Source organism: Anas acuta, chromosome 4, assembly GCF_963932015.1.
Source record: "Anas acuta chromosome 4, bAnaAcu1.1, whole genome shotgun sequence".
Lineage (NCBI taxonomy): Eukaryota > Metazoa > Chordata > Aves > Anseriformes > Anatidae > Anas > Anas acuta.
The window spans coordinates 19,028,811-19,043,051 of NC_088982.1; positions in this window are offsets into that span (position 1 = coordinate 19,028,811).

Consider the following 14,241-nt stretch of genomic DNA (forward strand, 5'->3'; position numbering starts at 1 on the left):
TCACAGTATTAATTATTAATAATTAGTTCAGAAAATGAGTTTAGGGAAAAAATTCAATTGAGCAAATATTTGTGGACTGCATTTTCCATTAGCAGAAAAAAATAAAAAAGTTTTTCTGCAGTGGTACTGTGGTAAGTACCACTGAACACCTGCTGAAAGAGCAGGTCTCTCTCCATTGAGTGTGGTTGACTGGAAGCTCCCAAGAGTGAAGATAAATCTCACTATTTCAGTACCTCTCTCGATTACCAGTTATGAACGAATGGTGGTTATGAATTCCTCTGGTGCGCCACTTCTAGCACTTTTGTGTAATTCTCAGGGCTTTTATAGCTTCCTTATCCATATGTTAAAAGCAAGAGTCATTGTGTGGAGGTAAGTGAAATATAAATGCTAGGTATTTGTTAGAATTTTGCAAGGCATTGGCAGATGTGGCAATAGAACATAATCTGGTGACTCTTCTCTCATAGAAAGTCATGCATAATGTTAAAAATCTCCCCATTCCGTTTTCAGCCTTTTATTTTTTCATTCAACAAGATAGTGACTATTATGGTAGTTTTACTTTCACTGAGTTTATACTCTGAAGAGACTAGATTTCCAGGGTTTCTACCGCTAACAGAAGGCAGATGAATCTATTTTAGATAAAGTGTTTTATGTAGGGGAATGAAATGACTTTTGGAGGTATCCACATTTTTCCAATGACTAGAAATGAATGTCTTGCTGTTGCTCTGGTGGCCAGAGGGTGTTTACACTTGGGAGAATAAGGGAAAGGATGAGAACAAGGAACCAGCTGAAGAGAAATAGGAGAACATAACTTATCACATCTCTCACTAGGTCATATAGAAATATGGAAGGTGAACTGAAATTGTGGAAATTAATTACAAGTCAGTAGCTATATCTTACAATTAAAATCCTGGTTTTAAAGTGGATGGTCAATGTGTGCTTCCATATAAAAGGTCTCCCCAGAGAGTGACCTTCCAGTACCTAAAGGGGGCCTACAGAAAAGCAGGAGAGAGACTCTTTGTCAGTGAGTATAGTAATAGGGCAAGGAGTAATGGCTTTAAATTTAAAAAGGGTAGATTTGGATTAGATATTCAGAATAAATTCACTCAGAGGGTGGTGAGCCCCTGGCATAGGCTGCCTAGAGAAGCTGTGGGTGCCCCATCCCTGGAGGTGCTCAAGCCCAGGCTGGATGGGGCTTTGAGCAACCTGGTCTGGTGGAAGGTGTCCCTGCCCATGGCATGGAACTGGGTGATCCTTAAGGTCATTTCCACCCAAACCATTCCATGATTCTATGAAGCTAGGAGGAGTATTGAAAGAATCTGCTGAAAACTTGCCCTCTTTCTCTCTTCAGCTCTACATTTATCAAATTTACAGGAATTGATCTTACTTTGTTTCATTGCGAAGCATTGGGTTGAATACAGGATACAGAAGGATCTTTTTCTTCTTCTTCAGTGGAAATTAGGGATTTACACAGAAGCTGTATTTTTCCAAATGGAGACAGTTAACCTCAGCACCGTCAAGATCGTGTACTTTCTTGTCTGTCTGTATCACCAGAAATGCCAGCTTGCAATAACGTCATTAAACACACAGATCTTTCTTTGAGTTCTTTGATGATATTCATCATGTCCATAAGTGCTTTTTACCTCTTCTTGGCAATTCCTCGGTGTTCTTGTAAACAGTCACTGTTAGATTTAATCAGATTTCAACATCTGCATCAAATGAATGTAAAAGTGTTGAGAAGAAGGACTTTTAACATGAATTAATGATCAAAGAAAGGTGGAATTATTTCAGAGTTTGCTAAGGTACCTGGAACATGTATGTGTTGTCCTCAAATTGCTCCTATGAGTCAGTAGAAAAGACATGTTTAAGGAAATTATCAAAATTGGAAACAGTTTTGTACTTTCCTTATAAAGCAAGTTATATTAAGATTCTGGCAGAGCTTTTTATTTAACTACATTCCTCATGTGGTGCTTCGTTTATTGTCTACACCCATTATCTTTTTTTTTTCTTCCTCCTTCCCTTTTTTGAACTTTTAACTTTTAAACTTTTGTATTTGATGACATTTGTGTTTTGTTTGCTCGTAAAAGCTTTCTTTGATTTCCTGAGCTTCACTGTGGCTTGGTGTTATTAGGATAAAAATTACTTTCACGCATGGGCCCTCGGTTCTTTTTTACATCTGAGAATGATACCTGTCTGACAGGGACAACAATACAAAGGAATTGTTCTCTCTCTTTTGTGACCATTAGGAGAAAGATACACATTTCTAATCTTACGTTTCATTTGGTGATAAACACGGAAAACTTGATATGCTGATTGCTATTGACATTTTTGATTGTTTCTCTTTGTATGAAGGAAAACTCCGTGGGCTAAATGAGGCATGTCTTCAAGCCCTTGCCAGGTGGCCGTCCCTGCTCCAAAGCTAGCTCTGCTGACTAAGTCACTCAGGTTATCTACTCCTGATCTTTTTACATGAAAATGAGCTCAAGTAGCTCTTGTCCCCAGCAATTGCTATTCAAATGATGCTGCCCCCAGACATTTGCATGGAATAGCTGTGGTTAGAAGAGGATGTACAGTCAAGCCTTACTGGGAATTACTCATGAACGAAACCTCTGGGCTCACATCCCGCAAACCTTTCCTCCTGTTTGAACAGCAGTCCAATTTCCAGTCCAAGAAATCTTTCCTTCAGAAGTTTTATCATTAAAAAATGCATGAATCACAAAGAGTTTTGACAAATCAGCATTCCCTAAGAGTTGAAATGTCTCGAACACCTCCACCTCTAACCTCCTTTCCCATCTCCTTCGGGTTTTAGGCAATGTTTCAGAAAGGCAGTTGGGTGACCCACTACAGTTTCTCTTGAAATTCGCAAAAGACTGAATATTAGGCCAGTGAGACACTGGAGTATTACATTGTTCCACCGAGCTTCATGGAGAACATCGTTTTTTCCAATTTCACTTCCAAATTCCTGATTATTCTTATGCATAATAAGAATACACACGTATTATTCGTTGAACACACGTCAGTGTTTACTGTGCTGGCTTTCTACAAAATATAAATAAATTGTAGAAAGTGTTTTGAATCAAATGTAAGAGAAACAAAATTAATTGAAAGGGCTTAAAGGCTGGTAGAGTGGCCACCTCCTTCTTCAGGGTCCCTGAGATCCGTCACACGGGTTCTCCTGTGCAATGGTTTCTGTGTTGGGCAAGGCTCAAATTGCACCAGTGAGCATGACTGAGTTCCCAAGAAAGGAGGGAGAAATTTCCTGTGAGTTTTTCTGGTTTCTGCTTTTGTACTCAAAGGCTGTGGAGTGGTTCCCTGCTTCTCAGAGGCTTTCTCTTTCCTGGTCCTACCACTTCAAGTTTAGCCCCATCCCGAGCTGCCTTGTTTGCCCGTGCCTTTGGCTGTGTGCAGCAGTATCGGACTGAGCAGGTACTTCTCAGAGGCACGAGCTATGTGACTTGGCACCAGATGAAGGCTGTGCCAGCTGCAGTGCGTGACACACTAAATAAAATTTCTCTGCTGTCAGGCAGGAAAGTATTATTTACTGTAATGACCAAAAGCGTCCCCCATTTTGTTTCTCATGCATTTTTGGCACAGTGCTTCGTATGCAACTACATTTGGAAAATAAGAGTTTCCAGCAAGTTCACATATTCCACCTGTAATCCTAGACACAGTGTGATCTTATGTGTTATTATTTGGCTTAAGAGCAGCTGAGGTGATGCAATGCTCTGTAAGGCAGTTCTTACTTCCAAGATCTACCTAATGAAAGAGAATACAAGAGAGGAATTTTAAAAAATGAATTTATTTTCAAAAGCCTAGACCTTGAAAAGCTTCCTTCACAAGTGTAAAACAGAAGGAATCCTCTGTACAACACTTTCCTGTTTGTGGGAATAGCAGGTGTGTGTTTTATCTTTAAATAGCAGTTAATCTAGTCTTTGCTTACACACCTAAGCACAGGGAGGATTATTCCATAGGTAAGTTGCTCGGATGGTTTCTTATTTTCTTTGTCACTGAAAGAAACTTGGCTACATGGGTATCTCTGTCTCCTGTTGTTCGCAAGGCTAGCTGCATATCTGAGGAGGAAAACAGGAAAGAAAGAGTACATGTACTCTTCAGAAAGGAAAATGCAGGGTAGCTACTGGGGTTGGAGACGTGGGAATATGTTGACCATATCCAAAATGGAAGCAAGAGCTGAAATGCACTGGGAAGCCTGGCTACTTGTGAACAGTCTGAAAAAATGGGCACGGGGAACTGGGTCAAATAAGTCAGTCCAAGAGGGCTGTAACGTGGCTGGGAATAGCAAAAGTAGCACGTTTTCCTTGTAAGAAGGAACAAAACAGCGATGGTAGCTGATACAGATATCTCGTAGTACAAGGCCTCAGAATAATTTACAGGGTAAGAATTATTAATGTATAGAATGTGATAGAAAAGGAAGTCAAACGGAGGTAGGTTGTGCTGAACCACAACTTTTTTGGAAACAAAACAAGAGCCATTTATCTTCTAGGCCTGCTGAATTCCTTATCTGGCTTCTTGTGAAATTTTGAGTATATTCCCAAAAAGGAAAGAAGAATTTTTCAATCTGGAGGAAAAGTGGGGCACAGGTGAAGAGCTATCTGATTGACGTATGTCAGTCAGGACTGACAGGGTTCAGTGTGTCATACCAAAAAAATGAGGACTATATGTAGTGGACTATAGTACTATGAATCAGTCTAACCATGAAAATGTAAAGTGCAGAAAGGGTGGGTGGCAAGAATATCAGCAGTAAACTATTTGCATTAGCTGGAGAAGTAAGTCTAGGTGGAGTATCTTATCAGGACAATAATTGCAGTGTGCTGTCTTCGTATAGCACTGGCAGAAGCATCTTCCAACTGCTAGGAACTCCCGTGTAGCTCTAACGCCACAGGTTAAATTAAAATTTAACTATGAATACCTAGCCAAGGCTAACATTCCTTTACTGAGGCTTGTTCCCATCTGACAGAGCTAATGCTGTGGCAGAAGCAGCCTTAGCATCCAGATTGTCCTAAAACAAGAGAAAAAAAAAAAAAAAAAGAAAGAAAAACTGGAGCTGTATCTTGCAAACATTTCTAGCAATCCCTGTGATGCAGAGCCCACAAAAAATACGCATTTTCTTATCTGTGAGTGGCTCTACTATATCACCAGGATCTACGGAACAGACAAAGCAGCAGCACGTCTGCACCTCAGCATCTCCAGGTCTGAGAACTGTCTTTCCTTCTGGCAAGCTGTAAACTCTTTGGGGAGGATGAGCTCTGCACGTCTCTCCCTGACTGCTGGAGCTGCTGCCCATCAGCTCTGTGTGTGTGGCAACAAATTGCAGCACAGCTGGACCTGCTGCTGGCCGTGGGTGAGGAGCAGCTTACACATTAACAGCTGCAACCTGCCTGGGAACACCCGAGCCATCGTCTTCCTTCCCTCCCTCGGTGCAGGCACAACCTTGCGAATAACTACCTGACTGTCAGATGCGCATTTATGGGGCTTAATGGTGTTATCATGCTGCTCCCCAGCCCTGCCAGCTCTTCCTCATTGCTGAGATGTGAATCCCCTGGTTGTTCTCAGAGGGTGGTCCCACTGCGGGTGCTTGCAGGAGGCAGTGTCTGTGGAGGGGATGGGAGGCACTGGTCACAAACCCTGTGCTGGGGCTTGTGTTGGTGATTTTAGAGCATTAGTTGAGCTCTGTCTGTTCCTGGCCGTAATGGGTTCAGCTCTGCCACCAGAAGCAGAGCGCTACGGGTGGCTGTGGTCAGGCTGAGCTGGGATGGCGTGTCACAGGGTTGGGAGCAGGTGTTTGGTGAGGAGATGCATTGGTGGTGGTGTTCATGGACCAGCTCAAAGCGGAGCATCAAAGCCAGGCCTGTGGCTATGGCAGGAAGGTTTCCACCCTTTTCTTAGATCTTCGTTAACCCCAAACTTTGTTTCCAATGGCAGTAGTGCAAGCTGGGGTGCAGCGGGCAGCCTTGACCTACCCCAAAGTCAGAGGGAGCTGCTCCATGCTCGATGCTACCCAATGCTGTCACCTGGCCGAGAGGTGGCACATTTTGACCAGCTCAGTAGAAACTTTTTCAGCTTTCTCACATTGGCCACCTGAATGATCCTGTGCTTACCGGCATGGACAGAGCTGGCACTAAGCCACTTCTTTCAAGAGAGCACTTTCAAGCACAGGCGGTTCTCAGAAGTGGTTGTTTAAAAGACGTTTCCCTGGGCCCCCCTTCAAAAAACAATTTTAAACTCAGGACCATCCAAAATCTAGGAAGTTTAAGATAAAGATTGCAAAATAGGGAAGTGTTGGTATGTCCCTTATGGTGTGATGTCTGCCACAGGTAGCATTAACTTGTCCTGCATTGGGAGTTTCTCTCAGCCAGTTGTATCTCTCTTAATCTCACATCTTCAGCGTGCTGTAGCAGATTAATTCCCTTTAATGTGAAATGCGCTCTACAGACATCAGATATTATTATATCAGTATCAGACACATTTAGCCTTATGTATTTTCTTTACAGAATACATCAGAGATGCTGGAAACTGTTCTGTATGCCTCCTTGACAGATCATGCTGGCTTTGCATTAAATACCATTTATGGGCTGCTTTAATCCTCAAAGTGCCAAACGCTAGCTGAATCTGTCTACGTAGCGAATACTACACCTATTAGAAAGGGGTGGGATTAATGCAACAGGAAGCAATGCCTTTACTGAGGAAACATCAATAAGTCGATAGAAGAAACACAGTAATGTGCTTGCTTCCAAATAAATGGTTTGCACGAGCTATATCTTCTGCCCCGTGCTACCCTTTGCTGTCGTCGCTGTTAATCTGCATCATTTCCTACTGAGCAGGAGTGCTTCATTTTGCAGGTAAGTGCATGAGATGCATCATAGACGTGAAAGACCATCTGCAGCTGGTAACAACATTTACGTGGGCTGCTTCTGTGAGTAAAAGTGGAGAAAAGGGGACTGGGTCTAGTCTTGTACATTTGGTGCGTGCAATCACATTGTAAACTCCACTGGAAACCTCGAGAATTCGCTCTCTTCCCATTTTCCTGCATTCCTCTGAATGCTTGTACTTCCTACTTATTCATTTAAGAGAAATACCCCTGTGTTTCCCAAAATACCACATTCCCTGCAGCCTTCATGTAGAAAGTGCAGCTGAATTTTTCCTGGTTCTCTGCATAGCTGTCAGGGTGTGTACCAAACACCTCTGCAGGACCAGGGACTTTCCCCTTCTCTGCAGCACCTCTGGGGCTGCCTCCTGGCACAGCGAGCTCAGAGGCAGCTCCTTCCTACCACAGCAGCAGCACTGCTGGTCCCCGAGCACCTCGGACAGGTTCTGGTCGTGGTGCCCCAGTGCCCTTAGTGCAGCTGGGAGTCCTGGTCATGAGTCCTGACACTGTGCTTCAGGGAAAGGAATAACTGCAAACATACTGATTACATCCAGTAAGAGCTTCAGTATGTGGAAACGTCATCCAATAATCACTCCAAAACGTCTGTTTTGAAATATCTCTGAATATTATAACACCTATATTTCATCCTCTTTTATTCAAGAACGTTTTTCAAATAAAGAAGCTCTATGGATGTTTTTAAACTCATACAATGATGAAATGAAAGGCTAATATCGTATGTGGCATGTGTGGTGACTAACTTCAAGGTTAGAAAGAGAGAAGACATAAATCATATTTCTTGTAACCATTAACAGTTTATGAGGCATTTGGAGACCAAGCTGATAAATAAATAGCAGACCAATCCGATCAGAGCGCGGGGATCAAGGACAGCACATAGCATATTTGTAAATGGGCTTTACATAATTTATGGAAATTAGCATAAAGTTACAGTTTTACAACTCTGTAAGTGTTGGGTTACCCATCATCTGTAACAGAGAAGCCTGTTTAAATCTTAATATATGCAAAATGACATTTGTTACCTTCAGGTTAAAAAAAAAGAAGTCCTTCCAGAACAATTAGGAAGCAATTCTTGTCTTCTCACTGCAGTAATTTATGCTTGTTTCTCAAACACAGAAACATTTATTTTTCAAGTTAGAGAAGTCTCATTTTTGAGTGATTGTCACTTTATTGATACTGCAATGATTTTAAAGGAGGGGTGTTAGCTGAGTAATGGATTATTAAGGTTATGCTCATACTGAGTGATAGAGATACTTAGCAAGACTCATATCATCAGTTCAGTTACATCATGTTATACCAGGAAATTTATGCTCATCAATAACCAGAAGACTAGGGCTTAAGTTTGGCTTTTGAAGAGACTTCAGAGAGCAGCCAAACTCTATACCCAGAGGTTTACCAATTGGTCTGTTTTAGAGATATAAAATTGTGTTTTCCTATGCAGAGGAATTGCTCAATTTAATAGTTAACAACATCCGCCCTTTGCAGCGAGAAGGTTGCCTCTGGTTTTATACTACTTCTTTTGGCTTGAGTGACAAGCCAAAGTTTGCATTAGGAAAAAATGTTAATGATGGAGTCAGATATCCTTGACGTATCTCCGTGTATTTACCAGAAATGCTCAGATTCCTGTTTCATAAATTCAGCTTAACAACAGATCAGGGAATATTTTGTTTTGATTTCGTTTTTAACTTCCTTGGTTACTTCTTCCTGCCTCACTGCTCAAAGTCTCTCTGCCAGCATCGAGCCCAAAGTTCAGAGATTTATTCGATACCTTGAAGTTCTCCTTTGTGTGTCCCTGCGTTAATGGAAGCCTTCCTCTGGAAAAGCAAACATTGCTCTCATTACTCCTATAATACCCCTTCAAAAAGCCAAAAATACTTTGTGTGAAAGGATGAACTAGTCTATAAGGTGTCTTACAAACATATAGGCAAACGTATGTAAGCTCCTCTAAGTCAGTAAGAACTGCAATAAGTACCGTGTTTGTGGTAGATCTTTATTTGCAAAGGTTTACAAGAAGCTATACCACTAACAGACATAGAGGGGCATCTTATTCCAGTGAGGTCACTCATTGCATGCATCTTAAAGGTGGGCACCTGAAGTCTATGGAAAGTCTGTGAGGGAAGGGAAGGGAAGGGAAGGGAAGGGAAGGGAAGGGAAGGGAAGGGAAGGGAAGGGAAGGGAAGGGAAGGGAAGGGAAGGGAAGGGAAGGGAAGGGAAGGGAAGGGAAGGGAAGGGAAGGGAAGGGAAGGGAAGGGAAGGGAAGGGAAGGGAAGGGAAGGGCTGCCATTACATAGCTCTGTATGTAGTTTGTTGTGAAGGCTGAGGACCGACATCCAATTTAAACTACAAGGAGACAGGTTTGGTTCCCGTGTCATGCAGAGTATCGTCTTTACTAGACTAAAATCCTCCAAAACTACCTGCAGTTTTTATAGGTGATGGCAGGACTGGATTAAAATAGTTTATGGGGAATAGGTGCAATTGGGAGAAGTTGCTATGAGAGAAGGAAAACATTTTTCTGATGTGTGGCACAGAAAAGTCTTCTAATTACAAAATTACAACTATGCAGCAAAACTAGTTTGTCGAATGCAGTAAGAAAATTACTGTAGCACTTACTCCTGAGAAATCCATCCTTGCACTGAGTTCTTTGAAAAACTTGACCTGAGGTCCATTAGTGATTATTACAACAGAAATATTTGCTGATAGTCACAAACTATTCATGTTCAGGAACTATATTTTAAGGAACGTTACTCAGATAGAGTATTTATTGGATACCAGAGAGCTTAATTTTACTGTTAATTATACAGATTTCATTTAAAGATGCATACAAAATTAGCACATTGGATAGTTAAGTTGTATGGAAAGTAAGATTAAAGGAAAGAGATTCTCTTGCCTTATGGCAACAGGTCACCTTCAGTAACTCAACCAGAGCTGAGTTGTCTAAAAACCATCTCGGGGACAAAAATTTTGAAAGAGATATTGCCAAGCATTTTGCAGTAATAAGTAACAAAACATAAGTAACAAAACACTGATAAAAAAAAAAAGTAATTCAATTTCTAAGCTGGAATTTGAGGTGCTTATACTGTATTTGAAATGTGCAATTCCAATACAGAATTAGTGCCTTTTGAAAGAGTAGCATCTTCGTGGAAGAATATTTACTTTAACAAAAATCCTCATGCTAAAGCGCTCTCAAATCAACCTTTTAGGCAGAGGTCATTTAGGTAGAAGCCAAATAAGCGTGGCCATGGTAAGCGGCAAGCTGCCTGTGAGTGGCATGTGGAGGCCAGCAAGCCGGCCAGCAGAAGTGGACAGGCTGGGAATGTGAGATGAGTCTCCTCGGCAGTGTAAACACACTGGGCTGGCTGCCTGGTAATTATGCTGGCTCATCCTGCTACCCGCAACACCACGTCCAGTGTCAGCCAAGGGTTAACAAATTGTGTAGGAAGAAAACAATGGATTTCAAAAAAAAGAAAAAAGAAAAGAGTCTTTGAACTGTCTTTGAATAATAAAGGAGCTAACAATACCTACTTTCCCGAAGCACTTTGAGATCTGTAAATTAAGGTTTACATAAGAGTGTAAATATTATTATTTATTTAAGAGCTCTCACATTTCCCTTCACTTCTTCTCTTCTTCCTCCTCCCCATTACTTGTTGGCTGGGAAGATGCTATTTGCATTCATTAATATGTGTCCAAAATGGGAGGCAACAGGAGGATGTGGGATACAAGATTGGCTGAGAGAGTGAGCAGGAGGGGGAAAGAGAGGGGGACGTGGGGTGGGGGTGAGAGTATAAAAAGGGTAAGGAAAGGTCAGCAGGAGGGGAATAATATTGGGTTTCTTTTGTGATTAAAAATTTCTTACCCTAAGGAACTCAGCAGATCTTTGTTCTGGAGTTTTTCTGTTCATTTTTTTTTTTTTTTATGTGCATTTCTCAATTTTTTAATTAAATTTTCAAGACAAATGGTAACAGTTCAGAACCACTATGATATTTTTTAATGTATCTGGGTTTTAGTTTTCAAAGTGGTTGATACAATTAATATTTTAACATTCTGACTAAAATCAAATTCAAGCTTGTGCTGGTGCTGTTTTGCACAAGCCGTATTTGTGTCTGTACCATTTTGTCTGTTGTTGTGCTTCTCTGGAGAGGGTAGGATGTATTTAGGGTCTCCAACAAGAATAAAAACAATTGTTATTTCTGCCCTCGATGGAAAAACAACTATCATGGAGGATGTGAACAACAAACCCACTAGCCTGTCTCCTAAGGATGCGTTTGTACCCACTGAAATATTTGAAGCATGTTGTAATGAGAAGAAACTGGTTCTATAGTGAAGGGTCTGCTCAATTACTACAAAACCAGGTCCTTCTTTCCTTTCAGACTCATCACTTTGTCTAAAATTGTTGGCCATATTAGTCCTTCATAAAAACTGTCCTGTATTGAAACACTTCTTTTCCTTTTTTTTATATGAAGCCTCTTCTGTAGTTTTTCTCTTTGTGACTCCTTCACTTTGCATTTTATTTCTCCCTCCCATTCCTGGCACTGACTCTGTTGACTGCTGCCTCTTTATGACTTTACTCATTACTCAGCTCCTGAAGTATGTTAACTACAATAACTCCATTAGTGCTTTTGCATATCATTAATGTGAGAGGCAATGAACTGCACGGTATTGTAATGAAGAACCTTGTGATAGGATTCAGACTCTTTATACATTCAATCAGGTGGTTTCTTATTGCTGTCAAAGCAGCCTTGTAAGTTCTTTACTATTTCTTACTACGGTAGAAACTTTGAGCAAAAATAAATGTCCTCAGGTTGCATTGCACCTATGCCCACCAGATGATTTCCTGGTAGGCATTGAAGTTTTAAAGACAAATTTACACTTCCTAGTGGAATATGAATGAGGTAATCAACTAAAAAAAAAAAATAAAAAAAAAAAAGTTTGCATTCTTTTTGTAAATCAAGACATCCTATGTAATGCCAGGAACAGAGGCTGTTACAAACATTGATTACTAGAAAATACCCAGCTGTACTTCAATGTGGAATTTAATAATCACAGTGAATATCTGACTGGGCTTTTCCATTAACGAACTGCATTGTTAAAATGTTTACATGTTGAATACTTTTCAGACAATAGAGAAAGCCAGAGCTTAAGCTCTTGCAAGTAGCTGCGCAATGCGAGAAGGTGCTCTTCAGCTGAGTAGGGGCAAGTCCTTACCCAAACAGCTGTTCTGGCTGTACTTCACATTGAAATCAGCACCGATCTCTGTCTTTATTGGTCAGTGCTTTGTGGTTTTACATAACTGCAAGAAGAAAGGCTAATTCAAACGAGTGCAGCTCCCAAGTGCAGATAGCCCCCTTTATTCCATGCTTCTGAACAGGTTAAAATGGACAATGTTGTTTCCTAATGCCTGCTCTCTTCAGCAGAGCCACATAGTGGTTTTCTAGTTTCCCAGCATCCTGAATACCCAGTAAATGTTTAGCAGTGCATTCTTTGGATCTGTGGAACACTGAAAATCAAATTCAACTGTAAGAGAAATGCTTTTTGTCCTGATCTCAGCTGAGAGCCTCGCCCATGCCTGCTGCCCTTTGGAAGAGCCAACTGAAAGAGCCAGCCCAGTTGGGTGCATGTTACTGGTAGTGGAAACACCCCAGCTGCTCCGACACCTTTGCAGGACAGATGGCCATTTCTGCTACCTACCTTAACTTACGTGGATTTGAGTTGTGACTTAGGTACACTTGGTTTGCTGTACCAGGGCTTGGTTCTTGAATCTGAGTGGGGTTGACACCTTCCAGCAAGCCTCCCGTTTGTGTGAGCAGGCTACGAGGGAACCTGTAGCACAGATGCCTGTTATGCAGACGTGTTTCTCTCCTGTGTTATAGCTTCTTGCAACATATAACAGTGCCTGGACAGAGTTCAGCTCTCACGGGATTTGCACATGCCAGGAATTTTTTCTCTTTCTGTGTTTGAGACATTTTCTGTGCAACCCAGAACTGTCTCATGTGGGCTTTAGGCTGATACATAGACTGATCCCAGGTACTGTGGAGTCATCCAGCACCTTTGTGACAGGAAATTCGCTTGCTTGCTTTATTTTATTAAATGTTCCCTATTCAGGAATATGTTCTGACATTAGGTCAGTTGTTTCCAAGCAAACCCTAAAGGGGGGAGAAAGGAGCATTGGGTTAGTCTTCCTCAGTAGCATCTTCTCTTGAATCTGTTCCTGAAGCACGTAAAGTTAGTGCACTGGGCTATAGCCTGGTGTCTTGGGAAGTTTCAGCCTCTTCTCTGATTCTGAACAAGGGAAAGGCTTCTGGGATAACTAAGACCCACCTTCATCCCTTGCAGCTGCTTATGGAGGCTGTTCCACAATGACTATAGAAAATCTGCCCCAGACTGCCAAAGACAGCCTCTAGATTGCCTGCCTCTCCGTAAGTGGCTGTGTTCTTATTTCCAAAAGTATTTTGGGGGGAACACAATGGGTCTGATCCCTGCCTAAAGCATGAGCGTGGTCAGTGCATTGGACTGTGCTTAGCAAATAGACTGAAGAGCGTCGGAATAAAAATGCTGTCGGAGACGTCACCACGCACCGGCCGAGCCCCAGCTGGGCACCTCGTCACTGCTCACCGTCAGAGCCGGGTTTCACAAACAGTGACTCAGGATTTAATAAACCACAACTCACAGAAACACAAAGTTTTCCCAGTTAAAAGCTTCGTCTGACTTCCGACATGCAGGGCATCACTTAGAACCAGCTATTTTTAAAGGTGATGTTAAAGTACATTTCCATTAAGGAAACTGAGCCTGAGCAAATGGACCTTGGGGCTGTTTCCTATCCCTTCTTTCCTCTTTAGGCTGTTTTCAGGTCTCCTTGTCTCCATCATCACCCCTAGTCAGGGCCATGGTGGCGGTTGGCTTTTCACCAGCAGGTCCATGGCAGGAGCTCGGTGGTTCTGCAGATGGAGCTGTGGAGGCTCCACAACCAGCACTCATTAAACATCTGACACTGATGCAGGTGGAGACCTAGTTCTGGCTCGTAGCACCACAAGCTGCATGTCTCTACCAGGTTGAAAGGTACAAGAAGCAAGAGTTGTTTTTTTTTTCTCACTGAGCTATAAGTCACTAGGTCGCAGGGAGATATGGCTGTGAACACGCAGATGAAGCAGATCTGCTGATCAAATTGGTGTTTTACAGCTTATTTTCCTGGTCGCCTGTTGAGACAGTAAAAATTCAAAAGGTGTCAAATGCAGCCCTTCAAGCTCCCCGTTAAAATTACCAGTAAAACAGGTAGTGATGCCAGGGACTTCTGTGCCTAATCTGTAATAGCTTACTGTATTTATTGGATAACATGCCCCTTTATCACAGTC